Source organism: Eublepharis macularius, chromosome 1, assembly GCF_028583425.1.
Source record: "Eublepharis macularius isolate TG4126 chromosome 1, MPM_Emac_v1.0, whole genome shotgun sequence".
NCBI lineage: Eukaryota > Metazoa > Chordata > Lepidosauria > Squamata > Eublepharidae > Eublepharis > Eublepharis macularius.
In genome coordinates this window covers 129,665,024-129,692,338 of record NC_072790.1, presented here as the reverse complement: position 1 = coordinate 129,692,338, position 27,315 = coordinate 129,665,024, and the positions used below count along the sequence as shown (strand labels likewise).

General features: G+C 42.9%; 1 protein-coding gene across 1 annotated transcript in view; it reads right to left on the bottom strand.

Moving 5' to 3' along the window:
• Nucleotides 1–16,260, bottom strand: part of ESR1 (estrogen receptor 1) — a 365,081-nt gene extending 348,821 nt beyond the window's left edge. The window contains exon 1 of the mRNA XM_055003067.1: nt 16,244–16,260. The gene's annotated coding sequence lies outside the window, so the exon portion shown is untranslated. The remainder of the gene's footprint in view (nt 1–16,243) is intronic.
• Nucleotides 16,261–27,315: the final 11,055 nt, after the last annotated feature.

The following is a 27,315-nucleotide window of genomic DNA, read 5'->3' as shown; positions in this document are numbered from 1 at the left end:
ATAATTGCAAATGTGGCTTTAAGTGTACGTGTGAATTCAGTCTTAGCAGAATTTTCAGCAGGTGGAGGGGAAAGCAAAAAAGAGGGGGGAGAGTAAAGTAAAAGTAACAGGAGAAGCTGATGATGAACAAAGCAGAATTTTGAGTTGTTTGTATATGAGAGAGAGAGATCATGAGCATAATGAGAATGCTCGTGTTTGGTGGCTTGCTATATATTATCCAGAGATGATATGATCCCCAAAGCATAACAGTTGCATCCAAACTCTAAAATGCATATAGTTGTCAGGTCCAGTATATATCTTAACTATACTGACTCCATTTTCTAATGCTTTTAGTGTTTAAGTATTTTCTCCTCAGGTGCACCAGTTCCCAGGCAGCATTCCCACCAGAGGAGACTGTTTTGTCTAACACCGTTCCACCAGGCATTGGCCTTGAAGGAGAGCAGCTTCCCAGGACTGAAAGATGTTGTTTTGAGAACTGTGGGGGGAGGCTGTTCCAGATGGGTATTGTTACTCTGTATCCTATGCTTGCTCTTCATTGGTAACAATGATCATGTACCATCCTGAGTCTCCTATTCAGGACAGTGGACTATAATGGATCTTTTCTGCAATAAAGCTTCCTTTGCCAGACATTGGACTTATTCTTGCTTCTAAAGGGAATCTTGCAGAGAGTACCTTATCTAGCCACAGTCTGACATTTTGTTACCAATCATGTCTGAGTCGGGCCCAGCGGAATCCAAGGTTGTCCCGGACAGGGATCCTTTGTTTGATCCGTATGCGTCTCCCGACAATCAACCGGTGCAAACCCAAGACTCCCAGGAGCTGGGAGCAACCGGGAACGGAACCGGAGCCTCCACTTCTACCCTGCCTCTCATCGACTTCAGTACTCGGAACGAGACCGAAAGCAACCTCGGGGCAAGGCCGAAAGCAACCGCTCTCCCCTTGATCTCGGTACCCACCCCGTCGGAGTGGGGAGCCAGACCCCGAGAAACCAGAGAGCGCCGGGCAGGTGGACTCCATCCACGAGTCTCGATGGACGGGCGCCGAAGCCTAGAAACCGTCCCGGAACTAGATAGCAGCCAACCATGGCGATATTGGAACAGGACGTTTGAGCAGATGGAGGGGGACACGTCTCGCCGTGGCGCCCTGAGTTGGGATTATTCCGAACTTGCTCCGTGGAAAGAGCCAACGGAAGTCCCTGAACAAAGTTGGGAGCAGATACAAGGTCGCACCTATGCGGTAGATACCAGCATCTCGGCCGTGACGGGTATGGCCAAGGGAATTCTAGCCGCGAGGTCGCGAATAGTCCAAGGGGACCCTCCTCCGTGGGGCCCTTTCTCCCCGGTGAGTACAGCGAATGAAGGTTCCCTGAGCAAACAACCAGGGCCAAGTCGTATACAACAATTAGAAGCTAAGCTGATGGATATGGAAGGAAGTTTGGCTCACGCCATTCATTTAATTTCCTCAATGGGGGCAGGAGAAAGACTGTCCCCTGAAGAGATGGCGATACAGATAGCTACCCTTCAAAGTGTCATCTCCTATCCGATGGAGGAAGTTCAGCAGCGGTCGTCAACTACCGGCGAGGGGGGCTCCTATCCTGGCGAATCGGGAGAACAACCCAAGGAACTTCCCACTCAGCGGGAAATTCCACCGAGAAGTGATCAACCGGTTGTGCCATCCGGTGAGACTCCCATCGAACCTCCTATCACGGGAGGGGATGTGTCGCCAGACGAGACCCCCGTTGAGAGGCCTACGGAAGGGGAGGAAAAGCCAAGTGATACACCGGTGATACCCCCCCATACTTCCCCTATAACGGTCCGGCCGGACCAAGCGGGAGCACCCGTGGCTCCATCCGGGGAGGGAGCCCCTGGTCAACCGCGCGAAACTGTTCCCGTCGGGCAACCTCCGGGAGATGGTCTACCAGCGCCAAAAGGCCAGCCGATGCTTCCCAGAACAACAACGCCTGGAGGGGCAAGCCCGCGCGGCCTTCCACCCATTCGGCCTTCGCCGCTGCGGCCCCTTCCGCTTCGACCACAACTAACCCCGCCGCTGCAGCCGATACGTTTGCCACTGGAACAGCCCGTAAGACCACCTCCGAACCAACCGATGGGGCCTACACCACTACGACCCCACCAACCCACCCCTCAGCGGCCGATCATTACTCCGCCGCACCGACCTCAACTGCAAGCACCTCAACCGCTACGGCCAGCACCTCCGGCATTGCCACCAGCCCAGCCGAGAGCACCACCACCAGCCCAGCCGAGAGCACCACCGCCAGCGCAACCAGCACCGCCAGCACAACCGGGTCCCCCCATACCTCAAGTGCCATTGATGCTTCCGGCGGACTTCTACCCAGCACCGGCTCCGAGGCAAGACCTCCCAATGGGTTGGGTGAAACTGGACGCCACTTTTGATGGGGATCCCTCCAAACTGGGCTTTTTTCTAGTGCAAGTCGTGCAATTCTTCAACCGGTGGGGACACCTCTTCGGCAGCGAGGCCAGCCAAATTGAACATCTCGGCTCCCGCTTACAAGGGAAAGCAGCGGACTGGTACGTAGGACTATATAATATCGGGGCCCCAGAACTCGATACTCTCCAGGGGTTGGTAGATGCTATTAGAGCACAATATGAAGACCCCTTAGAGGAAACCAGGGCCCGAACAGAATTGCAGGCCATTAAGCAGGGCAGCATGTCAGCGAGAGACTATATCACGAAATTCCGACAATTGGCTGCCAAGTGCCCCAGGTGTGAGGAGTCCACAAAAATTATTCTGTTCAAACAAGGACTTAATCCGAGACTTTTGGACAGAGCCCTCATGCAAGACAATCCCCCTACGCTGTTAGGTTGGATTCAACTTGTTTGCGAAGTGGAGAATCGCATTTTAGAAGTCCGTTTGGTTGAGCAACAACAACAAACGGGACAAAGAAGACCATTGACCTTACAGAAGGGAGCTCGGGGAGCTGGCTACGCCACCCGTGGAGCGAGAGATGCTAGATGGCAACAAGGGCTGTGTTTGCAATGCGGACAGGCTGGTCACTTTGCAGCACAATGCCCCTACCGGCCTGTGCAAAGACCTCCGCTTCAATTACGGCGTCCAACCCTTGCTCCGTTCCCTACGCTCCAACGCCCGACTCCAGCTCCACGAGCAAACAGAGGCCGCGGCGCTTCCCAAAGGCCAGCCTCAGAAAGAGGGCTGGAAGCGGAAGAAGTTATGGAATACGATCCCGCTTCCCCATCTGCAGAAGTCAATCCAGAAAGTCCCCAGTCGGGAAACGAGATGGATCTGTCGTAAAAGGGCCCAAACGACAGATCCGCCCCAAGCCCGTCCCTGCACGGAACCGGCCACCTGGGTCCATTTTATTCATGCCAGTGACTCTAATCAACCCAGAGAGAAAAATGCACATTCGGGTGCAAGCTCTTATTGACTCGGGTTGCTCAAGAGACATCATAGCCCCAGCTCTAGTCAATGGACTGGTCTTACCAACTCGGGAATTACAAAATCCAGTAATTTTTGAACAAATGGATGGTACCAACATGAATCCGGTCACGACGGAAACCATCCCGGTGATCACAGGCATGGGACAACATTGGGAAAAGAGGTCCTTTGTCATCAGCTCTACTGCCAAGTACCCGTTAATTCTAGGCAGCAAATGGCTATGTGATCACAATCCCTACATAGACTGGGCTCAAGGATGTATTACCTTCAATCATGCCAACTGTAAAATTCACCGTTGGAATCAAAACTGGGGCGAAGACCCAACTTACAAAGAAAAGGCCCTCCTCACCCAAGAAGAAGTCAACCAAATACCCGAACCGTACTGGCCTTTTCTAAATGCTTTCTCGGAGGAGGAAGCTGATACTCTACCCCCGCACCGACGAACGGACTGTGCGGTGGAAATTTTACCCGGAGCCTCATTGCCTAAAGGACGACTCTATCCCATGAGTCTCCATGAACGTGAAGAGCTCCGGAAATTCATCGACACCAACCTCCAACGAGGGTTCATCCGCCCAGCCTCTAGCTCCCACGCCGCTCCAGTTCTCTTCGTGAAAAAGAAGGATGGGGGACTCAGACTGTGCACGGATTTCCGAGGACTAAATGCAGTGTCCACCAACAACGCCTATCCTCTACCGCTCATCCGAGACCTTCTCAACGTCGTGGCCCAAGGTAAGATCTTTACGAAATTAGATCTAAAAGATGCCTACTTCCACGTTCGTATCAAGGCAGGGGATGAGTGGAAAACCGCGTTTAATACGCCCCTCGGACAATATGAATACTTAGTTATGCCTTTTGGATTGACGGGAGCCCCGTCTGTATTCATGTCCATGATAAACGAAGTTTTACATGAATTTCTGTACAAAGGGGTGGTGGTGTACCTTGATGATGTTTTAATTTATTCTGACACCGAGGAAGAACATGTTCAAATGGTACAAAAGGTCCTGGCCACCTTGATGAAGAATAAACTGCCCATCAAATTGTCCAAATGTGAATTCCATAAAACCGAACTCACTTACCTTGGGTATTGTATCTCACAAGAGGGGTTGAAAATGGATCCGGCCAAAATACAGGCGATCCAGGATTGGCAAACACCCACCACCCGCAAAGAACTGCAATCCTTCCTGGGTTTTGCCAACTTCTATAGAGACTTCATAGCAAATTTCGCCCAAATCACACTCCCCTTAACAGAATTGCTGAAAACCAAAGATAAAGGGGACCAAGCCAAAAAACCCTCTGCTAAACTACACTGGACCCCCGATTGCCAAACAGCCTTCGAATGCCTTAAAAAGCAATTTGTAACGGAACCCATCCTCTCCCACCCCAACGAACAGTCCCCCTTCATAGTACAGGTCGACGCCAGCGATACGGCGATAGGGGGGGTTTTGCTGCAGAAGGGGGAGGATGGGAAATTGCGGCCTTGTGCATTCTTGTCTAGAAAGTTCTCAGAGGCAGAAAGGAATTGGAATGTGTGGGAGAAGGAGGCCTTTGCAGTGAAAGCAGCTCTCACAAACTGGAGGCATTGGCTGGAGGGGGCGAGATACCCTTTTGAGGTCTGGACAGATCATAAAAATTTGGAGGCCCTCCGAAGCCCACGCAGACTGAATGCCAAGCAATTGCGGTGGGCGGAATTCTTTTCCAAGTTCAACTTCACCCTCAATTATCTCCCGGGCAAAACTAACTTTTTGGCGGACGCCCTGTCGCGCATGCCCCAACATAAGAGCAAACGGGCGGAGACTGTCGACACGGTCTTCTCGCCTAAGCAACTTGGGGGCGTGGTGACTACTCGCAGCCGTGCTAAGCAGCCCCTCCCGGCCGACCAAGAATGGAAATCGAAACTTAAAACTGAAGTGGAGAAGGAGGGGGATAAAGCTCCGCGAAACAAACTAACCCAATCCCCACAGGGGGATTGGCTAGCTGGGAGCAAGTTTTATGTCCCGGACAGCCTTAAGCTGGAAGTCTTGCAGCGCTGTCATGATGCTCCCACTGCTGGACATTATGGGTATCTGAAAACTTTACACCTAGTTCAAAGACAATTCTGGTGGCCGGGCATGCGCAAAGACATTTCCCAATACGTTAGTTCCTGCCCTGTTTGCCTCAGCGCAAAGACCAGGAAAGGGAAACCTCCGGGTCTCCTGCAACCATTAGAAACGCCGAACAGGCCCTGGGAAGTAATCTCCATGGACTTTATCACTGATCTACCTCTTTCAAAAGGACATAATTGTATTTTAGTTGTGGTAGATCTGTTCTCCAAACAAGCCCATTTTATCCCCTGTACTGCTATACCCTCCGCTCGAAAACTAGCGGATCTGTTTCTAAAACACATCGTAAAATTACATTCTTTTCCGTCCAAGGTGATTTCGGATCGCGGCGGACAGTTCGTTGCCAACTTCTGGCGGGAGCTTTTGAAAATGTTGAATATTGAACAAGGTATCAGTTCAAGCCACCACCCACAAACCGACGGGCAATCCGAAAAAACAAACCAAATATTAGAACAGTTCCTTCGTTGCTACATCAATTTCCAACAAGATAACTGGGTGGACCTCCTCCCTCTAGCCGAATTCTCCTATAACAACAGTGTACCCGCTTCAACGGGAGAAGCCCCCTTCAAAATTGTATATGGGACTCACTTCAATCCCTTCCCTTTGGACGCACCCCCTCTCCATTCCTCTAAATTGCCAGATGTATCCTCATGGTGGGGGGAGGCGGTGCAGCAATGGACTATCATTAAAAGACACCTTGAAAAAGCCAAACTGGATTACAAAAAGTACGCAGATCGCCATCGTGTGGCCGAATGGGAATTACAACCAGGAGACCATGTGTATATTTCCACAAAGAACCTAAAGCTAGCTCAGACAAGCCGCAAACTCGCTCTGAAATTCTTAGGACCTTTTCCTGTGCGCAAGGTAATAAATAAAGTGACTGTTGCTGTAACATTGCCCAAGAACCTTCGCCATGTGCATGATACGTTCCATGTCAGCCTTTTGAAGAAAGCTCCCACCGACAACAAATGGCATATCAAAGCTCCACCCATTCCAACTTTAATTGACGACCAAATACACTATGAGGTACAACAAATTTTGGACTCTAAAATCAAGAGAAATCAGCTTTTTTACCTCATTAGATGGAAGGACTTTGATTCTGGTTACGATGAATGGGTGAACTCTGCACATGTTCATGCTCCTAGATTAACCAAAGCTTTTCATACTCGCTACCCATATAAACCAGGGGGGGATCTATTTTAAGGGGGGCAGAAATGTCAGGTCCAGTATATATCTTAACTATACTGACTCCATTTTCTAATGCTTTTAGTGTTTAAGTATTTTCTCCTCAGGTGCACCAGTTCCCAGGCAGCATTCCCACCAGAGGAGACTGTTTTGTCTAACACCGTTCCACCAGGCATTGGCCTTGAAGGAGAGCAGCTTCCCAGGACTGAAAGATGTTGTTTTGAGAACTGTGGGGGGAGGCTGTTCCAGATGGGTATTGTTACTCTGTATCCTATGCTTGCTCTTCATTGGTAACAATGATCATGTACCATCCTGAGTCTCCTATTCAGGACAGTGGACTATAATGGATCTTTTCTGCAATAAAGCTTCCTTTGCCAGACATTGGACTTATTCTTGCTTCTAAAGGGAATCTTGCAGAGAGTACCTTATCTAGCCACAGTCTGACAATAGTGCTACATGATTTTCTGAGGGCCAATCCATACTTCTAAAATTTGAATTTTCATGCAATAAACGGGAATAAATTTATTGGCCAAACATCTTGTTTGGTATTTCCATGCTTGTTACAGAAGAATCTTGATAATTCCAGTCCATGCCCCATCACAAATAGCACCACAAGCATATTTAGCAGTTTAAATTAAGGTTTTCTACCCAGGTTATAGAAATGAATTATGAATTGGCTTTAAGGTATCAGAAGAACATTGTTCAGTTCTGTAAAGGAATGCATGATAACAAACAGCATGTGCAATGTATTATAATTGTATTTGAATATACCCTGTAAACGTATTTGGAGCAGACTACCATTAGTAGAGCCTTTTATAAAGTCTACGCTAAGCTGTATAATAAAAAAGAAGTAAATAAAGAATCAATAGCGTCATATTTGGAGAAAACCAAACTTCCAGAAATCTCGGAAGCTTGGAGAAATAAGTTGAACAGCGAAGTAACTGACGAGGAAATAAGTAAGGCAATACAATCTGCAAATCTAGGAAAGGCGCCAGGGCCAGATGGACTTACGGCTAAATTTTATAAGACAATGGCTAATGAACTGGCACCATTCCTAAAAGAGGTGATGAATGGGGTTTTAAGGGATCAAAGGATTCCAGACACTTGGAGTGAAGCGAACATATCATTGATCCCAAAAGAGGGCCAAGACCTGACTAACGTGAAAAATTATAGACCTATATCGCTACTCAATAATGACTATAAAATTTTTGCGAAGATATTGGCGGAGAGATTGAAGGGGTGGCTCTCGGAAGTTATAGAGGAGGAACAAGCAGGCTTTTTGCCAGACAGACAAATAAGAGACAATTTAAGGACAGTGATCAATGCTATTGAATATTATGACAAGCGTTGTGACAAAGAGGTTGGTTTCTTCTTTGTAGACGCTGAAAAAGCGTTTGACAATTTAAACTGGGACTTTATGTTTGCCACTATGGAAAAGCTACAATTGGGAGAAAGATTCATCAGAGCAATTAAGGAAATTTACAGAGACCAGACTGCAGCAATCATGGTGAATGATGAATTGACCAAGAAATTGACGATAAGTAAAGGAACAAGACAAGGTTGCCCGTTGTCTCCATTGTTGTTCATTCTAGTATTGGAGATTCTGATGATACAAATACGTCAAGATGAGGAAATTCATGGAATAAAAATAAAGGACTATTCATATAAGGTCAGAGCATTTGCGGATGACATAATGTTAATTGTAGAGGACCCATTGGAGAACATGCCAAGAGTGATAGATAAGATCAAGGAGTTTGGAGACTTGGCAGGTTTTTATATCAACAAAAAGACGTCAAAGATATTATGTAAAAATATGACTAAGCAGAAACAACAATTATTAACGGAAACAACGGACTGTGAAGTAACAAGCAAAGTGAAATATTTGGGAGTCGAATTAACTGCAAAGAACATAGATCTATTCAAAAACAATTATGAAAAACTATGGACTCAGATAGAGAGAGACTTGATTAAATGGAATAGACTGAATTTGTCATGGTTGGGCAGGATTGCAGCAGTTAAGATGAATGTGTTACCAAGAGTAATGTTTTTGCTACAGACAATACCAATCATCAGAGACTCTAAACAATTTGAAAAATGGCAGAGGAAAATATCAGATTTTGTTTGGGCAGGCAAGAAGCCTCGAGTGAAAGTGAAAGTTTTACAAGATGCAAAGGAAAGAGGCGGAATGCAACTGCCCAATCTGAGACTTTATCATGATGCAATCTGCCTAGTTTGGTTGAAAGAATGGATGACATTAAAGAACAAGAAACTACTAGCCCTAGAGGGATATAAAAAAATATTTGGATGGCACGCATATTTATGGCATGACAAAGTAAAGGTCAACTCGATGTTCCTGCATCACTTTGTACGGAGAAGTCTATACATAATCTGGAAGAAGTACAGAATTTATTTACAAGAAGGAACTCCCTTGTGGGTGGTTCCGTATGAGGTGATAGACCCGAGAGCTGTTGATAATGAGCAACAATGTTTAACGTACAAAGAAATAACTAAAACTGAAGCATTCAAACTCAGAATAAAGACGCAAGAGGAACTATCACCTAACTACGACTGGTTCCAGTATAGACAGATCAGAGACTTATATAATTCGGACTCTGTAAAGGGAGGTATACGAATAGAGAATTCGGAACTAGAGCAGACCCTTCTTAAAGAAGATAAGAAAAGAATATCCAAGGTATACCAAGTACTGTTGAAATGGTATACCGAGGATGAGACAGTTAAAACACAAATGGTGAAATGGGCTATAAATTTTAATAAAGAAATAACAATGGAGGCATGGGAATACTTGTGGAAAACTACAATGAAGACAACAACATGTACTAATATCAAAGAGAACATTTACAAAATGATCTATCGTTGGTACATGACACCAAAGAAGATTGCGCTAGGGAATTTGAATACTTCTAATAAATGCTGGAAATGTAAGAAGCATGAGGGCTCCCTCTATCATATGTGGTGGTCGTGTGAGGTAGCCAGGCAGTACTGGGGGGAAATAATAAGAGAAATGAGTGAAATTTTACAATTTCAAATTAATAAGAACCCAGAACTCCTGCTACTGAACTTGGGAATGGAGGGAATTCCAGCCCAACACAGGACGTTGATATTCTATATGACAGCAGCAGCTAGACTTTTGTATGCGCAAAAATGGAAAGTACAAGAAGTGCCAACTATTGAAGATTGGATTTACAAATTGCTGTATATGGCTGAAATGGACAAGATGACAAGAAAACTGAGAGATCTGGACTCAGGGCAGTTCAACACAGACTGGGAGAAGCTGAAACAATACCTGGAGAAGAAATGGGAGGTGGGAGGAAAACTGTGGCAGTTTGAGAACTACTGAAGTACTGAAGTAGAGGGGGGAGACTTTACCGGGGGGAGAAGAGATAAATGAGAATTAATAAGCAGTCAGATTAATAGATTGACATATATATAGATATATATAGGTTAACAAACAGAATATAGATAGAAAATAATTAACTATAAGGATTAAATATAAGGATCGATTAACTAACAATATTTTCTTTTTTTGGTAAGCTTTGTAAAATGTACCAAACTGAATGTCTGAAGATACAGATGAGTCAAATTGATTGACTACGTGATGAGAGATATATAGAATTATCACAAAAAGATAGAATGAGTAATATATAGAGAATAAGTTAAATTGTTTGATCCAAATGAATGTATGATTTACATGGTTTATGATATATAGAAATATTTGAAATTGAAAAATGGGATAAATTGTTTATCTAAGATGGAAACAAAGACTTACAGTTTGGGCATACAATGTTAAAAATAGTTAAGGATGTACTGCTTAGAATAATGGAGAATATATATTTGTTTTAGATAGAGGAATCTAATAGAAGTAAGGGAAAGGGGACAAAGGGTTGGAAAGCTGTTGGAAGTCAACAAAAAGGGGGGGAAAGGGAGGGGGTTAGAGATGAAAAAATTGGGGAAAATTGAATGTAAATGTAAAAATAATGGATTCTAACCCAATAAAAAAATTTTCAAAAAAAAAAAAAGAATATACCCTGTTCAAACTCAGTTTACACTCACCAGCTTTATGTTGCATTGTCAGACAGAGTAGGTATTTATTATAGATAGAGCTGTATATTCTGTAGTTTAAAAGAACTAAAAAGGTAATCCAAATGCTTCAACAAGGGGAAGCTCATTGATAGAGCTTCTGTGACTCATGCAGACATTTTTGTGTATTTGCATAATTTATTCTACATTTATTCTAAGCAGAACACTAAAGCTCTACACCAGGGACCTGTCCAGGGTCTGAGGCACAGCCCCTGGACTTGCCGAGAGGAAGCGACAGCAGGCAGCCGGGAGACAGTTGTCCAGCCACCCCAGCCGGCATCCAGGACCAGAACCTGCCTCCACAAGAGGGAAGAGACAAAGCTCCCAAGCCTCAGAGGGCTAGAAGGTGCAGGGGGAGGCCAGCTAGCTCCACCCTCCAGTGGGAAGATAGAGGGCTAAGCAGAGCAGAGGGAGAGGACAAAGGCAGGGGGAATAGGGACCCAGCAGCTGCCCAAGCAGAGCCCTTACCAGACAAGGAGGAGAAGCAGCCACAGCATCTCAGAGCCACGCCCCAGCCTATATACCAGCTAGAAGGCAATAACCTGGCTCAGGAGACGCCAGGAACCAAGCAACTTCAGGTGGAGCTGCCACAGGCGTTCTGTCGGAGAAACTGGGCAGCCAGCCAAGGGGCCACAGCTGGGCCTGCCTTCAGCAATCAGCTTAGCAAGAGAAGCTTGACAGCCAGCCAGCAAGACACAGCTGTTGCTGACCAACACAGCCAAATCAGCTACCCCAGCTGCAGCTGCTTGAGGCAGCCCAGGACAATGCTGGAAGGCAAAGGAGGGGTGTGGCCTGACAGGTGGAGCTTGGAAGGAGGGCAGGGTGGGGAGAGAATGCCCTATAAAGGATGGCTCAGAAGAGTACTGGGGTGGTGGGTTGAGTAGGAGTGATGTGTAGCAGAGCAAGAGTGGAGGTGAGTTGATGAAGGAGAAGAGGGCAGATATCAAAGGGGGTGAGTGGTGCAGGTTGAGAAGGCCAGTGAGTGGATTGAGAGGGAGTCTGGGTGAGGTATACTGCCCCTCCTTCCACAGAGCAGGGTCCTCCAGCATCCCTGGCACCCCTTTGATGTCAGGATCAGACATGCCAGTGTCCCGCCCTGCGGCAGCTGCTGCAAGTCCTGACAAGACCCTCCAAGGAAGTTTACAGTTTCATCAGATGTTGCCTTCACTTTCACATTAATCTTCAAAGCCCCCAATCTTGCTTTTAAAACGAAAACAAAATCTGTCTTTCTTGAGATTCTACTATTAAATTCTGCAGTTTTTTCTTTGCTTGTACAGATTCCAATAATGCATACAAACCTTTCACACTCATGTTTTAAAGTGTTTCTGTACCTGTATCGCATCCTATGTTTGCAGAGGTTTCACACATGTAAGCTAACCATGGGATGCAGTGCTGCTCTCAGTCCACAGTATCCCTGATTCCCCCCCCCCCCCTGCGGACATACTGCGATGTTACTTTGAACCCATTGCCATCTTGCGGCTGGCCTGATTAATGCCAGTGTGAACACTTTTATCCTCTTTTTGCTTCTCTCCCCCTCTTCCCCTTTTCTTCGGGAGCTGATTGGTCTGTGCAGATCTGACCACACCCCTCTCCTCAGCTCCCCAACTGCTTTGTCCACCCCTTTTTTAACATTTCAGCATTTGGTGGCAGTGCAGCAAAGTGTCCCAGGCCCGCCCCACTGGCTGGCAGCAGGGAGCTGGTGCCTGCCTGGCCTGGCCCAAGTGGGGAAAGCAGAGTCCAGAGTGGGAGGTAGGTAGGCAGGGCTGAGGTTCTGGGGTGCAAGTGCATGCGCTCACTCCGGCACCTCTGTCCAAGCAACGCCCCCAAAGAACTTGGGCTTGGTTTAGCAGGGAGCCCTAGTAGGGGGAAGGCTTCGGCTATACAGCGCACGAGGTGCTCAGTGCAAGGACTGGGGCTGAGCCAATTTTAATCTTCGCTCGGCTGCCTCTTGCCCTTGCCAAATTCAGGCAAGTTTGTGAACCAGGGATTATCTACAGCCTGAAGGAGGGCAGAAGGCTAGGAATGAGCAAGGGGCATGGGGGACTCTCCCTCCAGCAAGGCCTCCGCTCAGCCTCTCCTATGTTCTGGCTCCCATCCTTGTGCACCCCCTCTGCCCCTGCATCCTGCTGCCATTGCTTCCCCTTAAGCTTACTCAGCACATTTGAGCTGTTTGCTTCTCTACACTGCCCTCTCCTTTTCCTTGAGCTGATTGTGTGGATCTTATAAAACCCACCCTCCTTAGCACACCATCCACTTTTTCTGTATTTTTTTTTATTTCTAAAGGATAGTAACATTTCAGCATTGTGCATCTTTTTTTATCAGTGGATAGGAAGCAATGCTCTTACATTACCTTTTGGGGTAAAGGTGCCACGGGAAATCACCATCAGTAGATATGCTTTCTGGCTCCGCAAAGAACCAGTTTGGTAACTTCTGTTCATTTGAATGTTTGGACATGTTTCCCTTTTGATTTTTAATGCTCAATATAAATGATAATGATGGCCTTTAAAATGGCGTTCGAACAAGCATGGGGAGTTGACATTTTCTCCAAAAAGATCACCACACCCCACCCATTCAGGGTTCACATGATTGCGTAAGACCAATGGTTGCCGGAAAATTTGCTCAATGGGGACAATCAGCTCTCAACACCTCTCAGCGCTATTTTCAAATGTGAAAAGTTTGGTGTGAAAATGGCCGCAAATAGATACAGTATTGATGTGCATAGGTTTCAAGTGGTAACGATACAACGTTACAATGCATGCACAAACTTTTTTTTAAAAGGGTGACGTGAATTCCAAAGCCCGCAACAAAACCAAGGTTTCAAAGAGAGTGTGAAACAAAATGCAGGACACCAATTCAAAACTTTTTGGCCAGTGTGAAACGCATGGGTGCCACGCTGAATCTGTTGCGATCATGGTGACTCCTCGGAAATGGCACGTTAACCCATGAGTGTGAAAGATGTCATAGAGCTTGTTTCCATATTCTAAACACATTAAAATTTAGCAAACTGATATTGATTTTATTTATTTAACTGTATTTATAACCCTCCTAACCCACACACATATGGGGTGGGCAAAACCATGTTAATTATTCCACTTTACCTTTTGATAGCTGTAGCTGTCAAAAGCTACTTTGAATAAAAACATCTTACACTAGCAACAGAGCCCATTGTAAAAATAAATACAACGGGCTGTAGCAGTGTGGCCAAGGCCCCACCGCCACCATGGAGGCAGCAGGAAGGCTACCTGGTGGGCTCCCCCACACTGCCCCTCCCCCTCAGCTCTGCAAGCAGGCCTCTGAGGGGCGGCATAGCTAGCGGGGAATTGCAACACGGCCCTGAAGCTCCTGTGGAAAGGGAGTGCTACCCCACACCGCACCTCCCCACCGGTTCTACAGGCAGGCCTCTGAGGGGCTGTGGAGCCAATGGGGAAGCTCAACACGGCCACACATCTGCTGTGGAGATGGCAGGAAGACCATGCAGGGGGAGGTCCCCTGCACTTCGCCTCCCCACTGGCTCTGGCTCTGGCTCTGCAGGCAGGCCTCTCAGGCCGACTCACCCTACAGCACTCAGCATGTCTGCACCAGGATAAAAAGTGAGTTGTCAGGAACACGGCTCAGCTTTTATGTTTAAGGATTCTTTTGGAAGAAATCATGCTTTGAACAATAATCTGGGGAAGAGAATTTCAAAACTGAGGGGCAGTCACCAGCACTGACCCTGACTTTGTCCATGTACAGCACACCTATGAAAGTATTCTAAATATGTACCATGCTTTTTCCATAGAATCTTATGGTGTCTCTAGTGGAAATATTAATCTCCTACCTCCTTCACACAATTACAGTTCTCAGATAGCAGGGATCTCAGGCTGAATCAGGCTCGTTTGGGGCCCAAATCAGCCCACTGTGAAGTACAGGAGCACTCCTGGGCCCTGCACAATGATATCACTTCCCAGAAGTGACATCATTGCACCACCCCAGGCACATGTGAGCAGTTTCCATGTGCATAAACATTCCAACAGAGGTGAGTGCCAGGTCCCCCCTCCTACTGGGTGGGTAAGGGGACCTGGCAACCCTACCAGACACAAAAGGACAGCCACTGGTTATGTATGCTGTGTAATGTGTCCTATATTGACTCTGTACCACAGCTCTGTTTCCAGACCACAAAAAAATACCAAATTATATCTTCCTTAAATGCCTTCTAGTTGCATAAATTAATAACTGCTACACATTTTTTATAAAGTCAACTACATGAAATGATTTAAGTGTTGGGTTGTTTAAAATAACTTTGTAGAGCTAAAACCAGATCCAGGCAATGTCTGTAAAATGTGAAAAACTTTCTTACTGTCTCTCCTATAGATGTCAGTTCAACAAAAAATATCAAATTAACTTTTCTGTATTTGGTGGATTGAAGAACCATTTAGTTACATGGTGGATTGAAGAACCATTTAGTTACATAATAGTGTTGATGTGTAAGTACTCAAGAAAAAATATCCCAGCTCATTACTCTGGGGAAATCTGTTCATGGTAATACATTGAAAGATTTGGAGACATTTGTCACTAAAATAATCTATGAAAAGTATAGATCTCACTATGACAGCTAGTAAACTATCTCACAGGTTTCTGAAAGATTAAAATAAATGGGGAGACAGGGTACACTGTGCTGAGCTAAGGAAGGACAGGCTAAAACTGTATAAATATGAATAGTACATAAAATATAGTATATAAAATACTAATTTAAGAATGTAATAAAAAACAAAGAATCCTCTTTCTCAGGCTACCCAAACAATGTATTTTATATGTTAAGAGTTTGTTTAGCAGAAATGTCATAATATGTACCCCTCGACAGAAGATCTACCTCATATGTATAAGAGTTACGTCATAACCAAACACATTTTATTCCTTTTCATTTTACTTATTTAATGTCCCCTTGAGTTACATACTAACAATTTATGGCCATAGTCTTGAAATCTGTAGCAGTATTCATACTGCAGTCAGTGAGGATATTTAGTCTTAAATCTACAGCAGCAATTGGATAAGACTGGATCATGTCACTTTTGTTTTACTCATTTCCTTCCCTACTCCATGCTCCAAGATGGGGGGGGGGGGTGTCACACAATCCTCAGCAAATGGTAACTGTCAAGTAATTGGACTCGTTTCAGAAACATAAAGCCTGGAATTGGTATTCTGTGTAAATTATTCAGCATTTGAAATGAATTCCTTTGGTTTCTTGCTATTTCTTAAGGCTCAGCCACATCGAAGTATGCAGAAAAAATGCCATAACTAAAAATGACGTTACAATAACACAGTTTAAAAACACTTTTAAATTATTCCCCCGGGTACCATAAGCTGTGTTTAGCATGCTGGAACTAAAAACAAAAATGAAAAAAGAGAATATGAAGCATAGACCATGAAAATGTTGAGTTATTTTGACTTACTTTTATTCCAGAGAGGAGTTACCATTGCTTCTGTAGTTCTGCAATTGGCTAACAGGGTCATGTGATCTTAGGAACTAAAATAGAAAAGTGTCAGCAGAGGGCGACCAAAGCAGCAGAAGGTGGAAGAGGGAAATAGATTTTTTAAAATGCACTACACATAAGCTATATTGCCATGTACACTTTGCAAAACAGAATACAGGCTCTTTCATCTGAAAAAGGGGCATCTGCTATATAAAACTTCTCCCAGCCTTTCAATCAATTCATCTTTTGAACTTTCACTAAATCAGAGTTAAAGATTTAATTTTGCTGTCATATATACACTGTTTGTTGTTGATTAGGACTGGAGGAGTTCGTTTCACTGATCCTCCACTCCATGTAATCTTCCTCTAGGGCTGCTAGCTCTGGGTTGGGAAATTCCTGGAGATTTGGAGGTGGGGCCTGAAGAGAACAGGTTTGGGAGGGAGAGACCTCAGTGGGATACAATCCCATAGACTCCACCCTCCAAAGCAGCCATTTTCTTCAGGTGAACTAATTTTTGTAGTGTGGAGGTCAGTAGTAATTCCAGGAGATCTCCAGGTTCCACCTGGAGGTTGTCAACCCTATTTCCCTCCCAAATTATGGTCTGGAAGCATCATTATTTGCGTATTGTGTGTTGAGCAAACATCCTTTAATGTTCATCACAGTTCTCAAGTGTTATTCAAACAGGTAATTGTTCTAACACATTGATAATCACTCTGTGACTCTTCAGTCACAGAGTGTGTCACTTGTAGCACCCACCCACTCCATGTTCCAAGTAAATGGATAGGGCCATTACACTGCAGGGCTTGTGGCTAGTGAATGGTTTCCACCTTGAAACAGCGTCTGCCAAAGGGACCAGAGGTAAGGTAAGCTGCAAGCCTTCATCAGATGTGGGCAACATGCCAGGTATAGAACTAAATCTTCACCAGCAACTCCCTAACCTTTTTGGTAGCCTCTGCACTCTCATGCCAGGACCCAAGTGACAGCCAGGAGGAGAACAAAGAAAATTACCACTACAGCAGCCACCCAGGAAAAGAGGAAGCTGCCACAGTGAATGGTGGTGGTTTTATTTCCCTTTCCCCTCTCATTATGTCACCTGACCTGCTTCGCCTCCTGTGAAACATGAAGCACAGAGGAGCATTTTTTAAAAACATCAAGTCTAATAAAGAGTTCTAAAGACTTGAAAGCCTCTACTGCACACTGTTTTGTGTCATAATCATAACTCATAAGTCAGTCCAGCTCCAGGTGACACGCTCCTGAAGAAGGTGGCACGAAATCTGTGTTCGTAGCCGACCCCAGATTAAGCGTGGCGGTCCTTCTTTCCCCTTAACATTGAGAACGGTATCACCTACCTGGAAGAACCTGGGATTGAAATAACAACATGAGAAGAACGAACAAACTAACTAAAGGAAGTATTTGAAGGACTGGAGCTGGACTGAGTTTCTACCAAACCTAAGTCCATTTGTATACTGCGCCGTCTTTGGATTATTGTATGTTTAGGAATTGTAGTTATGAATGGATTTGTAACACTGTTTGAAGAAGTAAGAGGCACGTGCACTTTGTGAATCAAATATTTATTATTATAAGAGAGATTTTGCACATTGAGTGTCGTTGCTTCCTGCAGGGAATTTTCCCTTCTTCTTTCCAACCGGTATTGTTGCAGGAATAGCCATTTTTGGTTTGCATTATTTTAAGATGAGCTGTTACAATGAGCCATTGCTGTTACTGTGAACCATTATGAATGCTGTACCTTGATATCATATTGCAAATGCCATAAAGTGCCTTGCTTTCACAGACTTACTGAAGCCGCAGGTGTCTTATCTAACTGCTTTGAAGCTCCCAGGGCTTCTGACCTTGTAAACTGTTCGTTCTCATGAATCACTATGTTTCAACTTTAATCCTATTCCTTCCTAGTGTCTAGACGTTATATGTAAACTGTGCAAGGAGGACTCAAGACTGCTTCGTGCCAAAAGTTATGTTTTCTGTTGGGAGTGGGAATGAGTATTGCACTCTATAAGAAGGATGGTTTTCACACATTTAGATATTCCTGTCAACTTGCTTGTTTGCTTGCTTTTCTTCTGAGCAATCTTATGGACATATCTGTGGATTTGATTTGATTCCTGAATGAAGCCTTTCAACCAAGATCATGGATTTCTTGCTGTGAGGGTACAAAGCTCCATCTGCCACAGCCTGTTATCCATAGACTGACAGAAACCTGAGAATTTTTTTATTGGGAATGATGGACGTTCAGTTGGAAAAAAGTGTGGGTATTCTTTTCTTATATATGATTACAGAAGCAAGACTACTATGTGCACAGTATTGGAAGAATTCGACACTGCCCACAATGGAGGAATGGTTGATAAAAGTGCTGGAATTTGCAAAGACAGCAAAATTTACTTCAATGATTAGAAAATAGTCAATAAGTTTGTTAGTTGATGAGTGGAAACCCTTCATAGATTATTTACATTAAATAGATAATAATGATTTGATGATTTGTGGATTTATAGACTAAGGAATTTTGACATTAGAAAAAAGTGAGATTTTAATCATTATTAACAATGAAATCTTAAGCAGAGTTACTCCAGTCAAAGCCCACAATGGGCTTAGACTGAAGTAACTCTGCTTAGGATTTCACAGATAGAGTAAATGTAAATTTGAAAATGATACCAATATTTGTTGTGAAGAAAATCGGAAGTATTCTTATTTTAGACAATCTGATCTTTCTTTTTCTGTTGTTCTTTTGTACTATTTGTATGATTTGCTATTTCTGTATGTTGGTTAGTTGTTTTTGATTGTTTTATTAGTTTTTTGTGTAACTGTAGTTTTTTAGGCTTGTCTTTTGATTATATAAAACTCTTAATTTAAGAAATCTCAGTCAAAGTCTTTTACATTTCAGTCATTTTTGTTACTAATAGGGAAGGCATATAAAAGAGGTATACTTTTAATACAATTTACAAGCTAATGCACATTCCTTCTTGCATTCAGATTCAAAAAATTGTTACAGATCTATAAATTATGTAAATAGACAACCCCAAAGATCACATACCTTCAATTTTTTGACATGCAATCAAATAAACTCAAGTAGGTACACAATAGAAGCACTAAAATTACTTGTTTAGTAGAGTATTCAGAAAATCAACTTTGCCTAATTTCTTCTTCTAAAAGACTAACAGACTATATTAATACTCTTTTCCCAGGATAGATTTGCCAGGGAAAATAGTTTTTATTTGTTTTCTGATCATTTCAGTTCCTTGCTCAAATTGTTGCATTATCAAGTGTATGAAATGCAGATAATTCCAAAGTTTTCATAGGTTTGTCCTTTTGATGTAATCAAATGAAATTAGTACAGTACAAGAATTTTGAAAGGAGATGGCAACTAAGTATGATGTCATTGGGTTAGATCAAATTATTCCCTTATACTAAGTAAAGAATCTTCCATTGTTCCTTCTGCCACCAGAAGACTGCTCACTTACTGGGAAGGTGCTATCACCCAACCTAATTGCTATACCTCAACTATGAACTCTTATGGTTTATATGATACATATAGTATTTGAAGTAACATATTTGTACTGTCTTTGGAAGCCTTTGACTTTCCTAAATCAAATGCCAAGACAGTTTCACATATCTAAGCAAGGTCTTCTGCAGATGCCACCACCATACAAACGGTGAACTTCAACAACTGCCTGTATTCAGATTTGACTGAAGGGTTGCACAATCATCTGTGAGTGAAGAAAAGAACTTGAACTCAGTATAAAGACTATATAATTAGAGACAGCCTGCTTAATATTTGGGATTCTTTAAGAATGAGGATTAGTCCACCAACCTCACCAGTAATTTCACCAATTGATGCATTTTGTGATAAATGTGTGAAGAAGACAATTATTTTATAACTTATCAAGATATGATAAATCCACAAGGAAAAATAAAAACATGGCAAACAGTTAATGAAGATGAAAGAAAATACAATGACTGGTATGTCTCCAAGTAACCTCAGATTAAAAGAAGCTGCTCATGCTTATAGAGGTCGAATAAGAGACTTAACTAATTTTGAAAAAAATATTAATCACAAGAAAAACCATATGTTAGGACAAATTAAAATGTGTATGCTGAAATGGATTCAGAATTTTGGAGAAGAGAGAACATTTCAACAGTAGGAAAGTTTATGGACAAAAGACAATTTACAATGAGTCAACCATTAAGAGAAAACTGGTATAAGATGTTCTACCAATGGTACATTACAAAGCTCATCACGGTCTTGGTCCAGCATACCTATGGGACCACCTCCCTTCCTATGTTCCTCTACACTCATCTAAACAGGGTCTCCTGCAGGTGCTACCCTGCACATGGGCGAAATCTACAGCAGCCTGTACATGGGCTTTCTCTATTGTGACCCCTACCCTGTGAAATAGCCTGCCTGAGGTCAGGAGAGCCCCCACTCTCCTGGCTTTCCACAAACAATGCAAAACTGATTATTCAAAAAGGCATTTTACTCAGATAGGAGGGCTATATTGTAGGGAGAGGGTCTCAGATACTTCGTTAATCAGTTAGGGATCATAGACTTCACCACTATGTTGCCCTACATGCTACCCATTTCCTTTAAATATGTGCTCCTATGTGCTACCTGTGCTTCATGTTGTCCAATGTCAGTCTAGAATCGCTTATGTTCTGTTTCAGCATTTCTTCAACTCTGTATTGGATTCTTGCTAATGCTGTGTCTTTGTAAACTTGGATTAATTTACCCATGGCATTGTTTATAGAAATGTCCTTGATATTGACTGTACTAATCTCACATTGTGTAATCTGCCTTGAGTCTCAGTGAGAAAGGCAGACTATAAACAAACAAACAAATAAACAAGTGCAAAGAAGCAGAACATACCTTTTATCACATGTGGTGGACATGCAAAAAGGCAAAAAAAATCTAGAAAGATATACATGATGAGATTCAGAAGATATTAAAAACTGATTTTGCTATGAACCCTGAGATTATGCTGTTAGGAATTTTGCCTGATGTCATCGAAAGAACCTTACATGAACTGCTCAGATATATGCTGACAGCAGCCAGAGTTTTAATATCTACTGAGTGGAAAGTGGGAAAATGTCTAACTAGTGAAGACTGGAAAGATAAAATGGCAGAATATATGGTATTCGCTAACTAACAAACTATATAAACAAAAGACCGATTAAGGCATTTGAAAGGAAATGGGAGAAATTATATCTATTACAGATACAGATGGGAGACAAGGGATACAGATTTTCTCTATTGGTTTTGACCTGCTGAAGTTATTAAAATGCTGTTTTTTTAAGATTCTGATATAGTTTAATTAGGGTTAATATATATTAGTTAATTGGCTAATGTAATCAACATAATCAGTATTATAAATATTTAATGATATAATATTTTACCCATAATTAAGTTTGATGTAAACTAAGTTTTATTGTTATAACTTTTGAAAATAACTTTAAAATGACTTGTGAGCTTCTTTGAAGTGATAATTATAGTGTATAGATATGTTAGGGTTTTTAAACTATTTAAGAATTAATACATTTCTAAGTGCTTCAAATATTTAATAACTGATAGTTAATAATAAATATTTTCATTGTAAAGGAACTAGTAAATGTAGTTCATTAAACATCTATTGATCTAATGGTGAGGTTTATTAAGATGAAGAGAGAAAATATTGTTGAGTATTATTAGTATGCTGAATATCTGAAATTTATATTTAAATGTCATATGATTACCATATTATGACTATATTTTGATAGTCCTTGCAATGTGCATTTTAAACTGTTTTTAAACCCCCCTCTTTCCCCCTTTTTCTGTACCTCTATCTCTCTGAAAAATAAAAAATATTTTTTTAAAACCTTGCCTGTACACATGCGTTCTCTGTTGCGACTAGACATGGGCGTGAACGGGGGGGGGGGAAATGAATAAGTTGTTTGTTGTTCGTTGCCATCCACGAACAATGAACAACAAACAGTAACAAACATGACCCTGTTCACAAACATGTTCATTGCTCATTGTCCATGGCCCCTTAAAGATCCCTTTAAACTATCAGCTGGCAGGTGGCAGGGGGAATTCCCCCTGCCACCTGCCAGCTGATACTTTAAAGTGCCCTTTCCTGCCATGTGCAACAGGCAGGGCCCTTTAAACACCCCACAAACTGACCTTCCCAATGACCAATACCCACCAAAATTGCAGAGGACATAGTCCTCACTGTCCTCTGAAGTCCCCCCAAGTTTCAGAGAGATTGCACCTTGGGAAAGGCATGATCCATGTGTCCCCCCCTTTGCTGTCATTTTCTGTTCTCAGTGGCAAAAATCAACTGCCTGTTGGAAGCTACTTTGAGGGGTTACAAACTGACCTTCCCAGTGTCCAATACCCACCACATTTGCAGGGGACATAGTCCTTACTGTCCTCCGAAGATCCCCCAAGTTTCAGAGAGATTGCACCCCGGGAAAGGCATGATCCATGGGTCCTTCCCTTTGTTGTCATTTTCTCTTCACAGTGGCAAAAACGGGACTGTCTGCTGGAAGTACTTTGAAGGGTTAAAGCCAGAAAGAAAGCCAGGAGTTCAGACAGAGTTCAGTCCCTACCATTGCAAGGGGAATTGATTGAAAGGCCCCAGTCTGTCTGGCTTGACAAATGGCTGACAAAGGTAATGAACGAGGCTTGCAATGACCACTTGTTCGTTTTGAACGGAGCCTCACAAATGGCTTGTTCACGAACAGACGAACGGGCTGTTTTGTCAAAGGCTTTCACGGCTGGAGAACGATGGTTGTTGTGGGTTTTCCGGGCTGTATTGCCGTGGTCTTGGCATTGTAGTTCCTGACGTTGACACTGAGAGATCTCTGTCTTTTGGTGCTACACCTCTGAAGATGCCAGCCACAGCTGCTGGCGAAACGTCAGGAACTACAATGCCAAGACCACAGCAATACAGCCCGGAAAACCCACAACAACCATCGAATGGGCTGTTCATGGGGTTTTTTTGTTCGTAATGCTGTTCATGCCCATATCTAGTTGTGACTCCCCTCTTATGGACTGGCCTGCCTGATGTGGTCAGGAAAGCTCCAATGCTTGTAGTTCCACAAATTATGTAAACTAGAATTATATAACTGACTACACTAAAAGGATGTTCTTCTACTACAGTAAAAGGTGTGCTAATATTTTTATTCATGTTGAGATCAGAGAAAGTTTACAATCCCTCAGACTGTAGTTCAGTAGGCTGGCTTGCTGTTCTTTGTATATTTTTCCAGTTCCAGATGTACGAGTTCCTCTATCAATAGGGTATAATTAAGTATTTCCTCACTGCTGATAAGCCTTCATTGCCATGAAGAGTTCTTTTTAAACAAAACTTCTGAACACTGCAAGCAATTTCCTGCAGACTGTTCTTCAGTTTTTACAATACAACAGCAGCCAAAAACAATATCCTTGAACTATTAAATAGTTGCACAGAGAAGTGGTGTGAAACAGAAGTACCTAATACAGTGTTGGAGATTTTCTAATTATATCTATTTCAACTTTGTTCAGTAGTTATCTAAACAATAGATGTACCTAAACAGCATAGATGTAATGGGAACAATCCATCCAAAGATTTTATGTTGATTTCAACTGAGCAGTTAACTATGTGCTATTGATTTCAGTGAACTGATATCAGAGTAATGGTTGTTGTGGATTTTCGGGGCTGTATTGCCATGGTCTTGGCATTGTAGTTCCTGATGTTTCGCCAGCAGCTTCCGTCCAACTACTTTGTCAGATTGCACAGGGAAGCCATTGAAATTCACAAGCATAAGCAAAACTTCAACAGGAAAGAAGAGACTTTAAGAATGAATAGAGCATGGTTTCCAGTTCTGAAAAACACCAGGCTAACAAAAGACTCTACAACCCACAATAGCCCTGCAGAGAAGATTAGCATATCAAGCACCAATCCATATGCAAAAGAACCTCCTCAGGATACAGTGAAGCATTAGCACTCCATTAGCATTCCACACCCTGGGAAACCCTTACAGAATGACACAACCCACCCACCTTTCTGAGTAGATATAAATCACCTGCAAACATCTCCTCCACAGTTTGACACTGAGAGATCCCTGTCTTTCGGTGCTACACCTCTGAAGATGCCAGTCACAGCTGCTGGCGAAACGTCAGGAACTACAATGCCAAGACCACGGCAATACAGCCCGGAAAATCCACAACAACCATCGTTCTCCGGCCATGAAAGCCTCTGACAATATATTGATATCAGAGTAATTTAGCATAGGATTGTGCTTAGGAATCTTTGAAATCAATGGAATTTAATAGTATTTAGAATGCCTGTATATGTATTCTGTTAATGCCTTTATAAACGTGAAGATGAATCTATGTTGCAGGTGACTACCTTATTTGTTTAAATCTCCTACAATCTCCCTTCCCAGATTTATCAAATGAACTCAGATATGACCCTAAAAGTAACCTCACAAAGTCAAATTCTTGGAAATCTATTATCTTCAACAGAGTGGGGCTTTGAAACTTCATATTCTTGGCATAAATGTTTTCCCCAGTAGGTCTGAATGTCTTAATTGGAATATATTCATATACACTTTTAAAAGATCCAATCTGTTCTAGCAAAAAAAAAAAGACCTATCCTATCTTTTTTTCTGTTTAGAGAGCTGTGCATCTGCTTAAGTCATATATTCTACATGCAAATATTTTACTGCTGTATTTGGAACATTTCGTAAATATCTATAAAACAAGTAAAGATGTTGCACCTTGTCTGAACTTACCTACACTCACACTCACTCTTAACTTACCCTTGTAGTGATTTGAATATCAGATTAGGATGACTTGAATTAACAACAAAAACAACAACAACAATAATGTGTTTATGTACCACTCTTCTAGACAGATTAATGCCCCAATCAGAGCAGTGAACATAGTGTTGTTATTATCACCACAATACAGCTGGGGAGCTAGGACTGAGAGGAGTGGCTTACTCAAGGCTACCTGATGAGTAGTGGAGTTTGAACCAGCAGACTGCTGATTCTCCACCTGATGAGTAGTGGGGTTTGAACCAACAGACTGCTGATTCGCAGCCTGCTGATTCGCATTTAACCACTATGCTACCACACAATTCAAGTTCCCACTAAACCAGGAAGGTCATTGCATGACATTGGGAGGGTTTCTTTGTCTGTCTCTTTCTCTCTTTACCTAACTTATATCAAAGGGCTGTTGTGAGGATAAAATGAGAAAGAGATAACCATGTATACCATCCTGAGGGATACATCAAAAAGGGTCAAAGCTTTCATTTTCTGGTACATTGGGGTCATCATACTGAAGAAAACTGAAGGAGAAAGGATTAAGGCCAGAAATATTTCGGCTTTAGAAAAGCCATGGAAAATGGAAATGATCATAATTAGTTCTACTCTGAGGTGAGTTGACATAGTGGCTTCAGACAGTAGATTTTGAAGAGGATCAGGAACCAGAGAAGCTAATTATTCTCTCCTAGTTCTCCAACTACCTTTAAACTGCCAATGGGGCTTCCTGAAATCTCAAAGCATTTCTCCTTTCCTCCAGGTATTGTATCATCTTAGTGTTTGTTTTAGGTAAAGGTAAAGGTAGTCCCCTGTGCAAGCACCAAGTCATTATATATTGACCCATAGGGGGACACCACATCACGACGTTTTCTTGGCAGACTTCTTATGGGGTGGTTTGCCATTGCCTTCCCCAGTCATCTACACTTTACCACCAGGAACCTGGGCACTCATTTTACCAACCTCGGAAGGATGGAAGGCTGAGTCAGCCTTGAGCCGGCTACCTGAACCTGGCTTCCACCAGGATCGAACTCAGGTCGTGAGTAGAGATGGGCACGAACTGGAAAAAAATGAACCATGTGGTTTGTGGTTCATCAAATTTTATGAACCATGAACTTTCACAAACCTGCCCCTGGTTCGTGAACTGGTTCATTTGGTTTGTGAAAACGTCACATCCAGGTCAGAAAATCATCATTTCTGGGTCAGCAGAAGGTCACTTCCGGGTCAGCAGAAGGTCTGCATGAAGTCCATCCCCTGTTGCCTAGGAAACCGATTGATTGGCACCAGGCTGTCTGCAGTGATGAACCAAAAAATGAACCAAACGAACCAGCCTAAAGTTCGTGGCGGTTCATCAGAAATGGGATCTTTTATTCTATACAAGCTGTTTTCAATTATGGTCTGGAGCTGTACCATTTTTTTAATTTTTTTAAAAAAGTTTTTATTAGGTGAACACATATTACAAATAACATTTTTATTTAAAACCTAAATATCAATTTTCCCCCACCCTTTCCCTCCCCCCTTTTTCTCAGACTTCCAACAGCTTTCCAACCCTTATCTTATTCTATTCCTTACTTATCTATTCCATTTATATATTATTATCTCATATTTCCCTAATAAACTAAATTATATCCATTAAATTCATATCTATTCAAAACTTATACTTAATAATAATTAAAACTTCACTTTAAATGGTAAAAATCCCTATCTCCAATATTTTCCCCAATTAGTAACTATCAAATAGCCATAATTTCCCCTTCACATCCCATTTTTTCTCCAAATACTCCTTCAATCTCCCCCAGTCCTTAAAAAATTCTTCAGAGTTCTGGTCTCTCAGCCTTCTTGTCATCTTGTCCATTTCTGCCATGTACAGCAACTTTTGTATCCATTGTATTGTCGAAGGCTTTCACGGCCGGAGAACGATGGTTGTTGGGGGTTTTCCGGGCTGTATTGCCGTGGTCTTGGCATTGTAGTTCCTGACGTTTCGCCAGCAGCTGTGGCTGGCATCTTCAGAGGTGTAGCACCAAAAGACAGAGATCTCTCAGAGATCTCTCCCACACTGAGAGATCTCTGTCTTTTGGTGCTACACCTCTGAAGATGCCAGCCACAGCTGCTGGCGAAACGTCAGGAACTACAATGCCAAGACCACGGCAATACAGCCCGGAAAACCCCCAACAACCATTTTGTATCCATTCTTCAATAGATGGTATTTCTTGCATTTTCCATTTCTGCGCATATAGTATTCTTGCCGCTGTTGTCATATAAAATAG